This window comes from Pseudophryne corroboree, chromosome 2 (assembly GCF_028390025.1).
Source record: "Pseudophryne corroboree isolate aPseCor3 chromosome 2, aPseCor3.hap2, whole genome shotgun sequence".
NCBI lineage: Eukaryota > Metazoa > Chordata > Amphibia > Anura > Myobatrachidae > Pseudophryne > Pseudophryne corroboree.
The window spans coordinates 654,990,100-655,004,715 of record NC_086445.1 but is presented as its reverse complement, the minus strand read 5'-3'; positions in this window follow the sequence as shown (position 1 = coordinate 655,004,715).

Sequence of the window (14,616 nt, the reverse complement as noted above, 5' to 3'; positions counted from 1 at the left end):
CCCCCTCCTGGGGCTGGACAGGCCTTGGCCGGACCTCTGGCAAGGTGGACACCTCTCGGACCTCTGGCAAGGCGGGCACCTCTCGGACCTCTGGCAAGGCGGGCACCTCTGGCAAGGCGGGCACCTCTCGGACCTCTGGCAAGGCGTGGACCTCTGGCAAGGCGGGCACCTCTCGGACCTCTGGCAAGGCGTGGACCTCTGGCAAGGCGGGCACCTCTCGGACCTCTGGCAAGGCGGGCACCTCTCGGACCTCTGGCGAAGCGGGCACCTCTCGGACCTCTGGCGAAGCGGGCACCTCTCGGACCTCTGGCGAAGCGGGCACCTCTCGGACCTCTGGCGAAGCGGGCACCTCTCGGACCTCTGGCGAAGCGGGCACCTCTCGGACCTCTGGCGAAGCGGGCACCTCTCGGACCTCATGCCGTGAGGCAAGGGCAACGGGGACCTCATGCCGTGAGGCAAGGGCAACGGGGACCTCATGCCGTGAGGCAAGGGCAACGGGGACCTCATGCCGTGAGGCAAGGGCAACGGGGACCTCATGCCGTGAGGCAAGGGCAACGGGGACCTCATGCCGTGAGGCAAGGGCAACGGGGACCTCATGCCGTGAGGCAAGGGCAACGGGGACCTCATGCCGTGAGGCAAGGGCAACGGGGACCTCATGCCGTGAGGCAAGGGCAACGGGGACCTCATGCCGTGAGGCAAGGGCAGCGGGGACCTCATGCCGTGAGGCAAGGGCAGCGGGGACCTCATGCCGTGAGGCAAGGGCAGCAGGGACCTCATGCCGTGAGGCAAGGGCAGCAGGGACCTCATGCCCGAAGGCAAGGGCAGCAGGGACCTCATGCCTGAAGGCAAGGGCAGCAGGGACCTCATGCCCAAAGGCAAGGGCAGCAGGGACCGACACCCCTCCTGGGGTCGCAGGGCCGGACACCCCTCCTGGGGTCGCAGGGCCGGACACCCCTCCTGGGGTCGCAGGGCCGGACACCCCTCCTGGGGTCGCAGGGCCGGACACCCCTCCTGGGGTCGCTGGGCCGGACACCCCTCCTGGGGTCGCTGGGCCGGACACCCCTCCTGGAGTCGCTGGGCCGGACACCCCTCCTGGAGTCGCTGGGCCGGACACCCCTCCTGGGGTCGCTGGGCCGGACACCCCTCCTGGGGTCGCTGGGCCGGACACCCCTCCTGGGGTCGCTGGGCCGGACACCCCTCCTGGGGTCGCTGGGCCGGACACCCCTCCTGGGGTCGCTGGGCCGGACACCCCTCCTGGGGTCGCTTGGCCGGACACCCCTCCTGGGGTCGCTTGGCCGGACACCCCTCCTTTCGAAATTTGAGCACCACAGTGGCATAACTGAGCAGAATTTGGCACTATGGCAGAATGAGGAAAGCTCTTTTTATGTTTGCGAGCAGGACATAACTGAATAAAATGTCCCGACCTGCCACAATAAAAACAGAGCTTCTTATCCCTTCTATGTCTCCTTTCTTCTTCAGAGAGACTGGGTCGTGGAAAACTCCAAAACTTGCCTTTGCTTACGCTAGAAAAACAGCAGCCAGAATTGAGAGTACCAGACTGATCTTTTCCCCTTTTTTCCTGCGTCTCCTTAAAGGGAGCAGGTAACCTTACTGAATCTTCAGGCAGAGCAGACAGTATCTCTGAAGATAGGATTTGAATACCCTCCAGTTTCTCTCTGAAATCCACCAGCAATGCAGAACTCAAAAACGGCAAAAACTTGAGAGGCAGGGAACCTTTCTGAAGTGAAGCCATTTTATGAGATTCAGTTGAATCAAAACAAAACTCCTGCACACGTTTATTTTGGCAGATCATTCTGTAACGATTTCTAGAGTTCTCTGTGTGTGCGTGCTTGGAAAGATGTCAGCTGAAGCCAGGTGAAAATTAAGTAAAGTTTATTGTGGAAAAAGTGGTGGTAAAAATAAATATAAACTGGATGCTTGATTACATGGAACAAAACACGATAAATGGAATATTTCAGGTTAAACATAGATGCAAAATAAACATGAAGAAATCCGGGTTTAAATCAAGCAGGGGAAAAATAACATACCAAAAATGAAGTGATCAGGCAGGAATGGAAACAAACTGCAAATAATAGTCCAGAAATGTAGATGTTGAACTGGCAGGGTAAGAAGTCCAGAAGCAAGGCACATGCGTTTTAGCAAACTGCAGGGAAGTCTCCAAGAAGCAAATAAGGCAGAATCTGGACAGGGTTACTGGAGAGAGCCCAGTCTCACTCCATACGGAACCGCAATGATCTGCAACTAAGTGCCTGTGAGCTGGAGTTAAATAGCAGCAGGGTGTTGGGCTCCAGGTGCACACAATCAGGTAATTACCCTGCAGAGGCAGTGTGCAACTGCCATTCAGACCTGAGGCAACAAGTGAGACCCCTAGAGGCAGGAATGAGGTAATGCAAGGCAAAACAAAACACAAATATTCCTAACACACTGTAGGCGGCACACTGGTCACAAAAGGTACAAAACAGCAGGTTGCAGCAACAACGTTTCGAAGTTTATTCTTCGTCCTCAGGTTACCTGAGGACGAAGAATAAACTTCGAAACGTTGTTGCTGCAACCTGCTGTTTTGTACCTTTTGTGACCAGTGTGCCGCCTACAGTGGACTGTTGTATTGACCCGTGGCTCTGCGGGTCTAGGAGGGCACCGGGACTGAGTTATTTGTACCTGGGAGTGCTGCCAAAAGTCGTGTGTATATATATATATATATATATATATATATATATACAGCAATTCCAAGTGGCACACAGGCAGAATGAACTCACGGTAATACAGGCATATGTAGCAACGTTTCGATGTATTTTATTTTCACATCGTCATCAGGCATATAACAAAAAATAAGACAATGCTCACCTTATATCCCCAGCAAGTGACACGTGCCGCCAGCAGCGTCTTGTATTTCACCATACTATTTATTGTTTGGTATGTATTGCCATCCTCCTCCCCTTCACCACCTAGTTAATCCTCATCATATAAGCCATTATTAATACAACATTTTATTTATTAGGTGTTATGCCCATGTAAATTGGTCAAAATAAAGTATCAATCAAGTTCTCTTCAGTTTTGAGCATTGGGTATGTATGATCATGATGAACCACATGTATGATCCTATGAAGTGGTACTGTCCATGTATTTATTGTGCACATTTACTGTCTAGATTGAATACCCCCGATGAAGTCCCGCTGAGGGACGAAACGCATTGGGTTGTTCTATTGTTCAGTAACATATGGAATCATTGACAAAAGAAACTGAATGATTAAAAATAACTCTTTTGAAGACTTCTCCATGTGAAAACATACAGACACTGTTTATGCTTTTATGCTGTATTTTCATGAATAAATTTTATATGATTCTTATAATTATTAACTTTTTTTAATGATAAGCAATTGATCAAACAGTACCACACTTCTAGCGCCCTCATATTTGTTTTTCTATGTGTTACTATTTGTGAACCTGACTAACAGGAGGTTCTTCTAGAGGTGCAGCTCCTGTCTACCGTAGCGCTGTTGGGTACTTTCTCCTTATATATATATATATATATACTGTATATCCAAGTCCACCCCCTCACCCCTGGATAGGATCTGGTGAGAGGGACCTGCTCAGGGCCAGGGTAATGGATTCCTAGCAACAGTGCCACGTAATTAGACATTTTAGTGCTGTGTGCAAAAAACTGCATCGGAGAACCCCTCCTCTATGTAAAACAGGGGCAGTGCGCGCCGTGGGTGCGCGCAAAAAAAATGGGGGCATGGCTTTGTGGAGAAGGGGTGTGGCCACAAAATAATACCAATTCATATAACGGTGCACAGTAGACTCCATTATTCAAATTACGCCGCACGGTAGCACCACTACACCAGGTAGAGCCCCTTTTATACCTTATGACGGACAGATACCCCTTTTTACACATTACGGGAGACAGCGTCAACCTTTTACACATTATGGCAGACAGCGTCCCCTTTTTACACATTATGGCAGACAGCGTCCCATTTTTACACATTACGGCAGACAGCGTCCCCTCTTTACACATTACGGCAGTCAGCATCCCCTTTTTTACACAGTACGGCAGACAGCATCCCCTTTTTGCACATAACAGCAGACAGCATCCCCCTTTTTACACATTACGGCAGACAGCGTCCCCTTTTTTCACATTACGGCAGACGTCTCCTTATTTACACATTACGGCAAACAGCGTCCCCTTTTTACACATTACGGCAGACAGCGTCTCCTTATTACACATTACGGCAGACAGCGTCCCCTTTTTACACATTACGGCAGACAGTGTCCCCTTTTTTCACATTACGGCAAACAGCGTCCCCTTTTTTTACACATTACGGCAGACAGCGTCCCCTTTTTTTACACATTACGGCAGACAGCGTCCCTTTTTTTACACATTACGGCACACAGCGTCCCCTTATTACACATTACGGCAGACAGCGTCCCCTTTTTACACATTACGGCAGACAGCATCCCCCTTTTTACACATAATGGCAGACAGCGCCCCCTTTTTTACACACTGCGGCAGACAACGTCCCCTTTTTTACACATTATGGCAAACAGTGTCCCTTTTTTTTACACATTACGGCAGACAGAATAGATGATAGATAGATAGAATAGAATAGATATACTTACTGTTTCCGCTGGCTCAGGCTCCTCGTGCAGCTTCTGGCAGATCCCGGGCAGGGAAGAGGAGGGAGGTGGAGGAGGGAGCCACAGCAGCGCAGTGTAATTGGTGGAGGCGCTGCTGCTGCTTTCCCTCTCCTTCACCATAGGCTGCCCTCCGCCGCTGTGAATGCTGGGAAGTGCATCCCAGCATTCACAGTGGCGGAGGGCAGCCTATGGTGAAGGAGAGGGAAAGCAGCAGCAGCGTCTCCACCAATTACATAGCGCTGTTGCGGCTCCCTCCTCCACGTCCCTCCTCCTCTCCCCCCCCCTTCCCCGTAGCCGGTGCGCGCTCCTCTCCTCGATGGCTGCACACAGCGGCTGCCAGGTGGCATGTAATGAGTCAGTTTGGCTCATTACATGCCGCTCTGGCTTTGGGCCCCTTGACAGTGGCAGGCCCCAGTGCAAGGCACTGCTTGCACTGGCGGTAGTTCCGCCACTATGTGAATATATATTCTGTATCCTTATCTGTAATGTGTTTGTGGAAATGCATAATATAAAATAAAAACATTAATGTTAAAATGATGTGTGGCATGCCTATATTCTGTGTGCGACCGCATCTGTATCTGCATACAAATGTTGCAGTGTTTTCTATTCACATCGTTTGCGACTAAGACACATTTTCATGGAAAATGTTGCACGTAAAGATAATCGGCACTACCTAGTCATGCCATGCCATGCCATGCCATGGCATGCCATGACTAGAAGGACCGTTTAACCACTTGCCTGGCATGATCACATCAGATGCGACCACACCAGGCAGTGCTTTATCTGACCTGGTCGCACAGGATGCGACCAGTCAGATAAACAGTGTTTGCAGAGGCAGAGAAGAGAAACTTCCCTCTGCTGCTGCTGTCAGAGGGACCTAAAGGTCCCTCAGCCTCCATGAACCCTCCCCAGTGTTATCCATGCTGCCGATCACTGCTGATCGGTCAGCACGGCAGGACCTCCCCTCTCCAGCGGCTTCAAACAATAGCAGTGTAAATTAAACATCCCCCCGCGTACCTGGAGGCTGTCCTGGTTTCAAGTTGAAAGCTGCGTTGGTCGTGATGTTTTTGATGGTCGCGACTGATGTTCCGATGTTTGGAGAGAAAAAAATTCAAATATCGAAGAAGAAAAAATATTTTCTCATAATAAAATCATTTTAGATGATGTTAAATACACATTCTTCACTTAATTGACTAATAAAAAAGACACCGACAATTTCTGAGCGGTTTTTGGGGAACAAATTTGTCAGTTAAGTGGTTAACATGCAGGGAGGCTAAATGCCCCCTGCATTTAGCCTCCCTGCATGTTAACCACTTAACTGACAAATTTGCTATATTTTGCTATAGGGCCCACAACATTCTAGTTGCGCCCCTGCGCAACTAGAATGTTGTGGGCCCTATAGCAAACTCTTAAAAGGTTCCCCCCTGCCATTGTCATTACAATTTCTCTAACGTCCTAGTGGATGCTGGGGACTCCGTAAGGACCATGGGGAATAGACGGGCTCCGCAGGAGACAGGGCACTTTAAGAAAGAATTTGGATACTGGTGTGCTTTGGCTCCTCTCTCTATGTCCCTCCTCCAGACCTCAGTTTGAATCTGTGCCCGGACGAGCAGGGTGCTGTTTAGTGAGCTCTCCTGAGCTTGCTACAAGAGAGTATTTTGTTAGGTTTTTTATTTTCAGGGAACTCTGCTGGCAACAGACTCCCTGCATCGTGGGACTGAGGGGAGAGAAGCAGCCCTACTCTCTGAAGATAGGTCCTGCTTCTTAGGCTACTGGACACCATTAGCTCCAGAGGGATCGTACACAGGATCTCACCCTTTGTCGTCCGATCCCGGAGCCGTGCCGCCGTCCCCCTCGCAGAGCCGGAAGACAGAAGCCGGGTGAAAGAAGCAAGAAGACTTCGAAATCGGTGGCAAAAGACTCCAGTCTTCATATGAGGTAGCGCACAGCACTGCAGCTGTGCGCCATTGCTCCCACACTACACCCACATACTCCGGTCACTGTAAGGGTGCAGGGCGCAGGGGGGGGGGCGCCCTGGGCAGCAAGTAGAGACCTCTTTGGCAAAAGTTTGCATAATATACAGTTGGGCACTGTATATATGTATGAGCCCCCGCCAAAATTGTACATGAAAGCGGGACAGAAGCCCGCCGTCGAGGGGGCGGGGCTTCTTCCTCAGCACTCACCAGTGCCATGTTTTCTCCACAGCACCGCTGAGAGGAAGCTCCCCAGTCTCTCCCCTGCAGTTACACTGTAGAAGAGGGTAAAAAGAGAGGGGGGCACATAATTAGGCGCAAAAATCAATATAAACAGCAGCTACTGGGTTAACATTAAGTTACTGTGTTATTCCTGGGTTAATAACGCTGGGGTGTGTGCTGGCATACTCTCTCTCTGTCTCTCCAAAGGGCCTTATGGGGGAATTGTCTTCAGATGAGCATTCCCTGAGTGTGTGGTGTGTCGGTACGTGTGTGTCGACATGTCTGAGGTAAAAGTGATAATGCTGATTTATGATTACCTTATAACTTTACAATAATGGGTAAGAGACACAGTACGCAATTGGCGTATGGGGTACCGTAAGAGTACGTATTTAGCGTAGCATACGCTAGGCCGTGATCGAGACGCACATGCGGCACGCTCGCTCACAGCTTAATGCGTGGTGTCGAGCACGCTATAGGCGAGCGACAACCGCAATGCTACGCTATCAGCGTAGCGGACGCTCGAGACCACGAGGAGATCACGAGCGGCGCTGACGCTCACAAGATGACAATCAGTAAACCTTGAATGTAACACACAGAAAGGATATTCTTATACTGTAAACCTTGTACTGAAACACTGTAGCGATATAACGCTGCTTAACCTTGTTAACACTAAAGCTGTTTGAGCGATCGAGACGCTCCTATTACTCTCTGCAATGCAATGAACACACGATACCGTGCTAAGGATCCAACACCTTTACTAACAAGCTTTTAGTTATATTGAAAAGGGGTAAAACCGTTTACAAGTCATACACTACATACTAACATATAATTCTAACAGAATATCTAGACAGAAATATACAATAACGTTTACAGTCTTAAACTAACAGAGAGAGAGAGAGAGAGAGAGAGAATGTGGCCAATACAAACAAAGAGCGAAATGATTACAGAGAATTACTTACACACACACTGGGAACAATCGCAGCGCAGCCTGGTACCAGCCCCGTGTTTGTCAATATGAAAACCGTTTGTGGAGAGAGTGGGAGTGCTGTTCAGGCTGGCTGACCTTATATACACTGGGTACAGTATACTACAAAGGGACCTACAATCTCATTGTTCATTGGACACAGGAATGTCTCCTCGCATCATATCAAAAGGTCATAGGTTAGTTTGAACAGGTGGGCTGTGACTATTTCAAACTGCTCAAGTGGGAGGGAGACTCAGGTTTCCCGCCGCATGGGTAATAAACTGCAAATATAGTAAATGTCCATAAACTTCTTATAGTCATAACTATACGCACGAGCGATTAATCCGTTTCTAACCAACACCGGAATATTGCTAATTATATACCCTTCCGATTGATACTAAACACCACTGTGTAACCCCTGTCTGAACCTTCGTATCAAACAAAGAGGGATCTCTTTGTCTCTGAACATGCTACATTAACTAAACTTTCAGATTCTATCAACGGGACCATAATCTACAAAATACATTATATGACTAAAATATGTAACGATTGAGTCGCCCGCTAGACGCACACAAACTCTACCGTAAATGCACATACCGTGCGCCTGCGAGTGCACGCGACTGCGAGTATATGCACGCACGGGAGGGCTCATGCATGTGCAGCGGGCACACGCATGAGGTGCATATATGGCAATGTGCAGCGTGATATTTTTCTGACTTTGACAGTCCACCCTTTGGCAGTCACCAATAACTGCCACTTCCTAAAACAGTTCAAAAAGAGAAAAATATATGTCATGTATAATACATTTCTATGATTGGGTAAGGGAGAAGAGAAGAAGGTGGGAAAAAGGTATGACCTAGTGAGATAGTAGAAGCATGTATGTATGAGTCCATGTTTGAGGGGTCATGTATCATCGTGCCATACGTGTTTTAAATCAAGCTTCGAGGTATTGCGAAGTATACATTTGAATTCCTTCTTATCCCGTGGTACGGGTCTGTGGATGGGTTGTCAAACTTTACCGAGCTCTTTTCGGCTTTTGGTTGCAACAAAATGGGGGAGCACATTTTAGTTGATGATACATGAATTGGGGGGGATATGTGAGTGCTGATATCTGTGCCTATATTCCCTATCGACTATGTGTGTCATTACCTGAAGGTTGTAGAGATGAAGATAAGGAGCAATTATGGTAAATGCAGTCATAAACTATGTGAGTTTAATATACATTTGTTGATTGAAGTCTTGTCTGGTGTCTTGTCTTGATGTACATGTTGACTGTAGTCTCCTGATGCTTTTGCTATAATTGCTTGAGCAAAAAGCTTTCTCAATGTCCATAGACTTACAAAAGTGTTGGGCTATCGTAAAATTTTAAAATCGCTAGGGATATTGGGGGTCTATGGCATTGTCCATCAATGGTCTGTGTAAAAGGTTGTCAAATTCTTCTTCCAAGCGGATGTCTTTTTACCTTGGAGGAAAACAAAGGAGAAACGGGTGAAAGAACCGGACCGTGGAATCACATTTTCATCACAACATTGTCTCAATGGTTGGGTCGTAAATCAAATCAGTCGTTGTTATTACAGTATCTTCACTTCTTAAACTCATCACTCGGGCGCTACGTTTACACTTTGTTAAAACCCGAACGCATCTAAATATCAGACCGACCAATATGATGACACCCAGAATACACAAAAGAAATTTACCTACATCCATTATAATTCCTTGAGCCCATTCTCCTAAACCAGAGAACCAATTTCGTGGGTTCAACCATGACACCCAACCAGTCAGCTCATTACCCACAGCAGTAAGGGTGAGATTGTGTTTCCTTCGGAACTCCCATTTTAATTGCAAAATGTCATCCATCTTTTGGTCTATGACCTCGGCTGGGTCCTCAGTGCTGTTTGTAATATACGTGCAACACTTTATTCCATACTGAGTCGCTAGGGTAACACAATACCCGCCTGTCACAGCCGTGAGATAATTGAGAATCATCCTATGCTGAACCAGTTCTGTTTTGTAGGCTTGTAACTCTCTCCCAGTATACCTGAATGTCTCATCATACATTTCAGTGATATTGTCTAATAAATTTGCAAGCGCAGATATATATTTATAATTTATCACTCCTCTAGCAGTTCGAGTGATATCTAACGCGATTAGGAATTGAATCCCGGTGGATTCATGAATCAGGTCAGAAGCCGGATGCTCTGTTCTTTCTATCAGGTGCCGTTTAACGATGTGCTCGTAATGAGTGTGAGTATAAGGAGCTGGGGCACTGCGGTGAATATCTTTCATTTTAGTATGTGATACAGTCATTACCTCAGGCAATACTTTTCCAATATAACACAATCCCTCTGAGTTTGGGGCAAGCCACTTATACGCCTTTCTCCCGCATATGAAATATGCATCATCGGGGAGAACATATGGGACTGAATATGTTAGAACCATGTTACACATTTTCCATGTGAACCGTCCTAACCCTAATTCTCCCATCTGTCTAGTACACGTATCCGGTTGTATGATATGTGCACAGTATCCTCGTGATACTTCTCCAACTCTCATGGCCCTACTTCCTAGGGTATACCTATATCGGAAATATTTTCCACTATTGGCTATGTGGCGTATAAGCTCTGTATCTGTAGGCATTCTATCGGCTCTATATGAAAAGGTCATGGTTTTGTTATTCCATGACACTTCCCAATTTCCCGGCTTTCGGGGATTGGAAATGTTAAAACACACTAAGGACCTATCCACATGGTATTGGTGGAGCTTCAAACTAGGAGGACTAGAGATGTTAAACCTCTTGTCCACCGGCCTCCCACCACTTAACTCAAGTACCTCCCTTATCGTTAAAGGAAATGGTACTAGTCCTGACTTGCTGTGACCTTGAGGTACTTGAGAGCATACCCAGCAGTCTGTTTGGTTTAACACCTTACCCACTAATGAGTGACAGTCACCCAATGGATGCCGGTCCATGTTAATGTCAAAACTGGACCGACATCTCTTGATGCACCCATCCTCAACTAAGTTATCATAATGCCTACAGATGCAATTCTCTTTAGCTAACAATCCTTTACAATGTTTACGAATAACATGGCTGCTAGATCGTTTTCCGGTACTCGCCTTTGTTCGGTGATTGTGTTGTTATTGGAAATTTATACCTCCGTCTCAGTCATCAGAAACCCATTCTGGATCCTTTCTCGACCTCACTGGTACTCTCACCGAAACAGACTGCTCTGGTCAACATCATGGTCAACAGGAAAATCCATATCACAGTCTCTTGGGGCAAGTCCATCTTACAGGAGGAGAAAAGGAGAAATTTGTAATGGGGGTACAGAAAAACAGTTTGAGGGGGAGAGAAACTTGTTACGATAATTAGTTCTCTAGTCTTGTTGTTCTTGTTCTGCTGTCATCTCAAAGATGCTGTCTCTCAGTCTTCTAATCATTCTGGTGATACAATATTCCTTCTAGCTCAGTGCTCTTTCTGTAAGGAGAATAAATCTTGCATTACCATTTATCCAACTGATGTGTGACATACCATGTATAACATTATGAGAACATGAGAAAGAAGAGAGAGAGAAAAAAAAAACAACAAGAGAGAGAGAATCGTTCATATATATATATATATATATATATATATATATATATATATATGCGTCACATAAATCAACAATAAACAACAACAGGAAAAAAACATTTTTCAAACATTTTTCAGGAGAGAAAAAAACATTGTCAGATCTTCCGTTCACCATCAGGCTGTCACATCTACATGTCCAATGGTATCTTTGCATAGTCTCTCCCACCAGTATTTCCATACTCCACCCTTTGTATCTGGCCAGGATACATCGATGCTGGTAGGTCATACTGGGGTTTGGTAGACTTCTGAAAAGGTCAGGTAGTCAGGTGATGTTGGAGCTGTTGTGGTGAACGTCAGAGATGGGGAAAAAGAAACATTTTACAGATACATTACAAATTTTACCCGGTCATTCCTGTGTCTTCAAGGCATGACCTCCACAATAACCTCAGGCTTACCATCAGTCCTAATGATCACCTTTCCTGACTACATATCATGGGTGTGGCCCAAAATTCTTCCTATATGATCCCTGATTATAATTTGGTGTGTCATTACTCTGTTCGTGTTTCTGTCTAGGGGGTCTGATTTTATGTGGGTTGTTACAGTTGTTGGCATAATGCCCTTCTCTTTTACAAAGATAACAAACCCTTGGCTTCCTCGTTGCCTAGGGGGTGTATATACCTTGTGTGTGTTTTTAGACCTACAATCTCGTGTAACATGACCTTCCCTTAAGCAGTTGTAACACCTTCTTACTTTTGACCTATTCACAGGGGTTTGTGGCTTGCTTTTGATGTTCCGGTCATGATTAATAGCGGACTCTTTCAAATCGGCCACTCAGATATCACTCCAGTTAGGTAGAGAGGCTTGTATATGCGTTCTTAATACTTTCTTTAAACCATTTATTAACACATAAACTGCTACTTTCCTGTAGTGTACATTTGTCTTAATATCTTCTATACCAGTGTATCTAGCCATTTCCTGCAGTGCCCGATGAAAGTAATTAGAAGTGATTTTCCCCTCTCTGTCTTATGGAGAAGATTTCTTCCCATTCCACAATGGATGGGAAATATACTTCCAACTGTCGGTTGATCTGCTTAATACATTCCTGATTGTGTTCCTCCGTACAAGGTACCTCTGTGTCTAATTTACAATCAGCAATAAATTTCGCAGGGTCAACACTGGAGGGCAAACATGCCCTCAGCACTGTCCGCCAATCTTTGTTGGTGGGTTCTGTGGAGTTTCCTAGTTCTTTAATAAATCTCTGACATGAAGCTAGATCTTCCCTAGGATCAGGGAATTCAGACATGATTGATCTCAATTCTGTCCGGGACCAGGGACGGCGCATTGCACTGTCCCTGGCGGGAATGAGTCCCTGAGCGTCAGTCTCCCCATTGGGGACTGTGATCACCCTGACAGGGCTAAGATCAATTACATCATCTTGTGTTGGTCCTTCTTTATGAGGTACATTTGTTTGTGCGTGATATATAACACCGTACGTACCTGTGGACACGACCTCACCTGACCCTCCGTTAGGGGGTTTGATTATTGCCTTTACCGATTTGGTCGCGTCCACCTGGATGTCTTGTAGGATGGCTACTGGAAACGGTGCCGACATCGTGCTGGTTTCACTTTCTCGCTGGTAATCCTGAGGGGAGTTTAACATGGGGTGCAACTTGCACAGGTTAACATTTGTAATTTTGACACTTTCATTTTTATAAACATTATTACATTTGTTACTTTCAGTCTTAATACAGTTACTAAGTGCATTTTTATCGTACACCATCGTGCCATTCTCTGCAGCCATAATCCTCTCCATTGCCATGTCTCTCTTCCCAAGATGAGAGTCAGATATGTAAGTTAAATTTCTTTGCATTTCACTTTCCTATTGCCACAATTTTAAATAGTCATAATGTCTAATACGCCTTTTTGAAGATTTAATCAGGCAAACTCTTCTCCTTAAATTCTGTAATACTTCTGGGTTAAAAGTACCTACCCGAAGAAACTTCTCCCCGTCATGCACAGTCATCCTTTCCCATTCATTGCACAACATTTCTGTGTGATGACCATATTTCTCACACATGATATACCTTGCCGACCCGATTGGTCGGTTTACCAAATCAACCTGAACCTCGGTTGATCGCCCCTTACCTGAACAACTGGCCCCCATCTTTGCAGGTGCTGCTTTCACTACCTCTGACTTCAAATCAGGGTCTTCGGCAACCCTTACAAAAACCAAGATGTCCGGGGTAAGGCTGCGGTGGGGGTTTTGCCTTGAGGTCCGCCCACTTAACTCCGCCCATGCTGGCCAATACGGCGACCAAAGTTCCCAGAGGTTCCGTACCCAACCTAGGGCCCCTATGAACGTCTACTTGCTCGGGCGTGTGGGAGTATGTTACCCTCCCCAGCAAGTATCAGTCGTTGGAATGTCCCTGGGTGATCAGGTTACTTCCCTTAAAATAAAAAAAATTACACAAATCACGTTAACAATGTGCAAGTAGCGTTCTTATGAATATTCAAGACACGCTAATGCACACAATCACATGCGGTACAATCGTATCTGCACACAAGCAACTAATCTTATGTGCGGAACGATCAGTGGAATCGAAAATTTCGGCTGCGAATTCCTTCAGCAATGAGCTTTATTGGCCTATATGGGTCTCGCACCAACCCTCTTCGGTTGTGCTCTCTACTTCTAGTCTGCTGTACCTGAACCTCCTGGTCCTTGACCTCCTGGTCTGTTATGTACAGCAGACTCTACTGCTCATTAATATGTCTAGACTAACAAGGGACGCCTCCCAAGCCACCCCACGCTATCACTCTCGCTGGTGTACCTCTTTCTACTGGCCTATGGTTCCCACGTCCGTAAAAAAAGAGAAATCTTATATATACACACTCTTACATTCGAACACTCTTATTTCTGTACAGAATTCATTTCATTCGGTATTAGCCTAACCCAGAAGAATTGCAACAGAGAAGGTTTTTCTTTTAACTTTTACTTTTTTGGATTTGAGATAGATTTGCGTTATTATCGCGTTACTTCCTTATCGCCTACTAAAACAATACTATCGTGCGGTTTGTATTATGTGGGCGTATCCGTACGCTCCGTTGCGTAATATACGCTCCGTGCGTTGACCCTTGCGTCGTGTACGCCCCGCCCTTGTAAGGACACGTGTACACAGACCAAGTACGTCCACAGTAACACACTACACGTTTATCAATGTAAATGATCTTTAAGT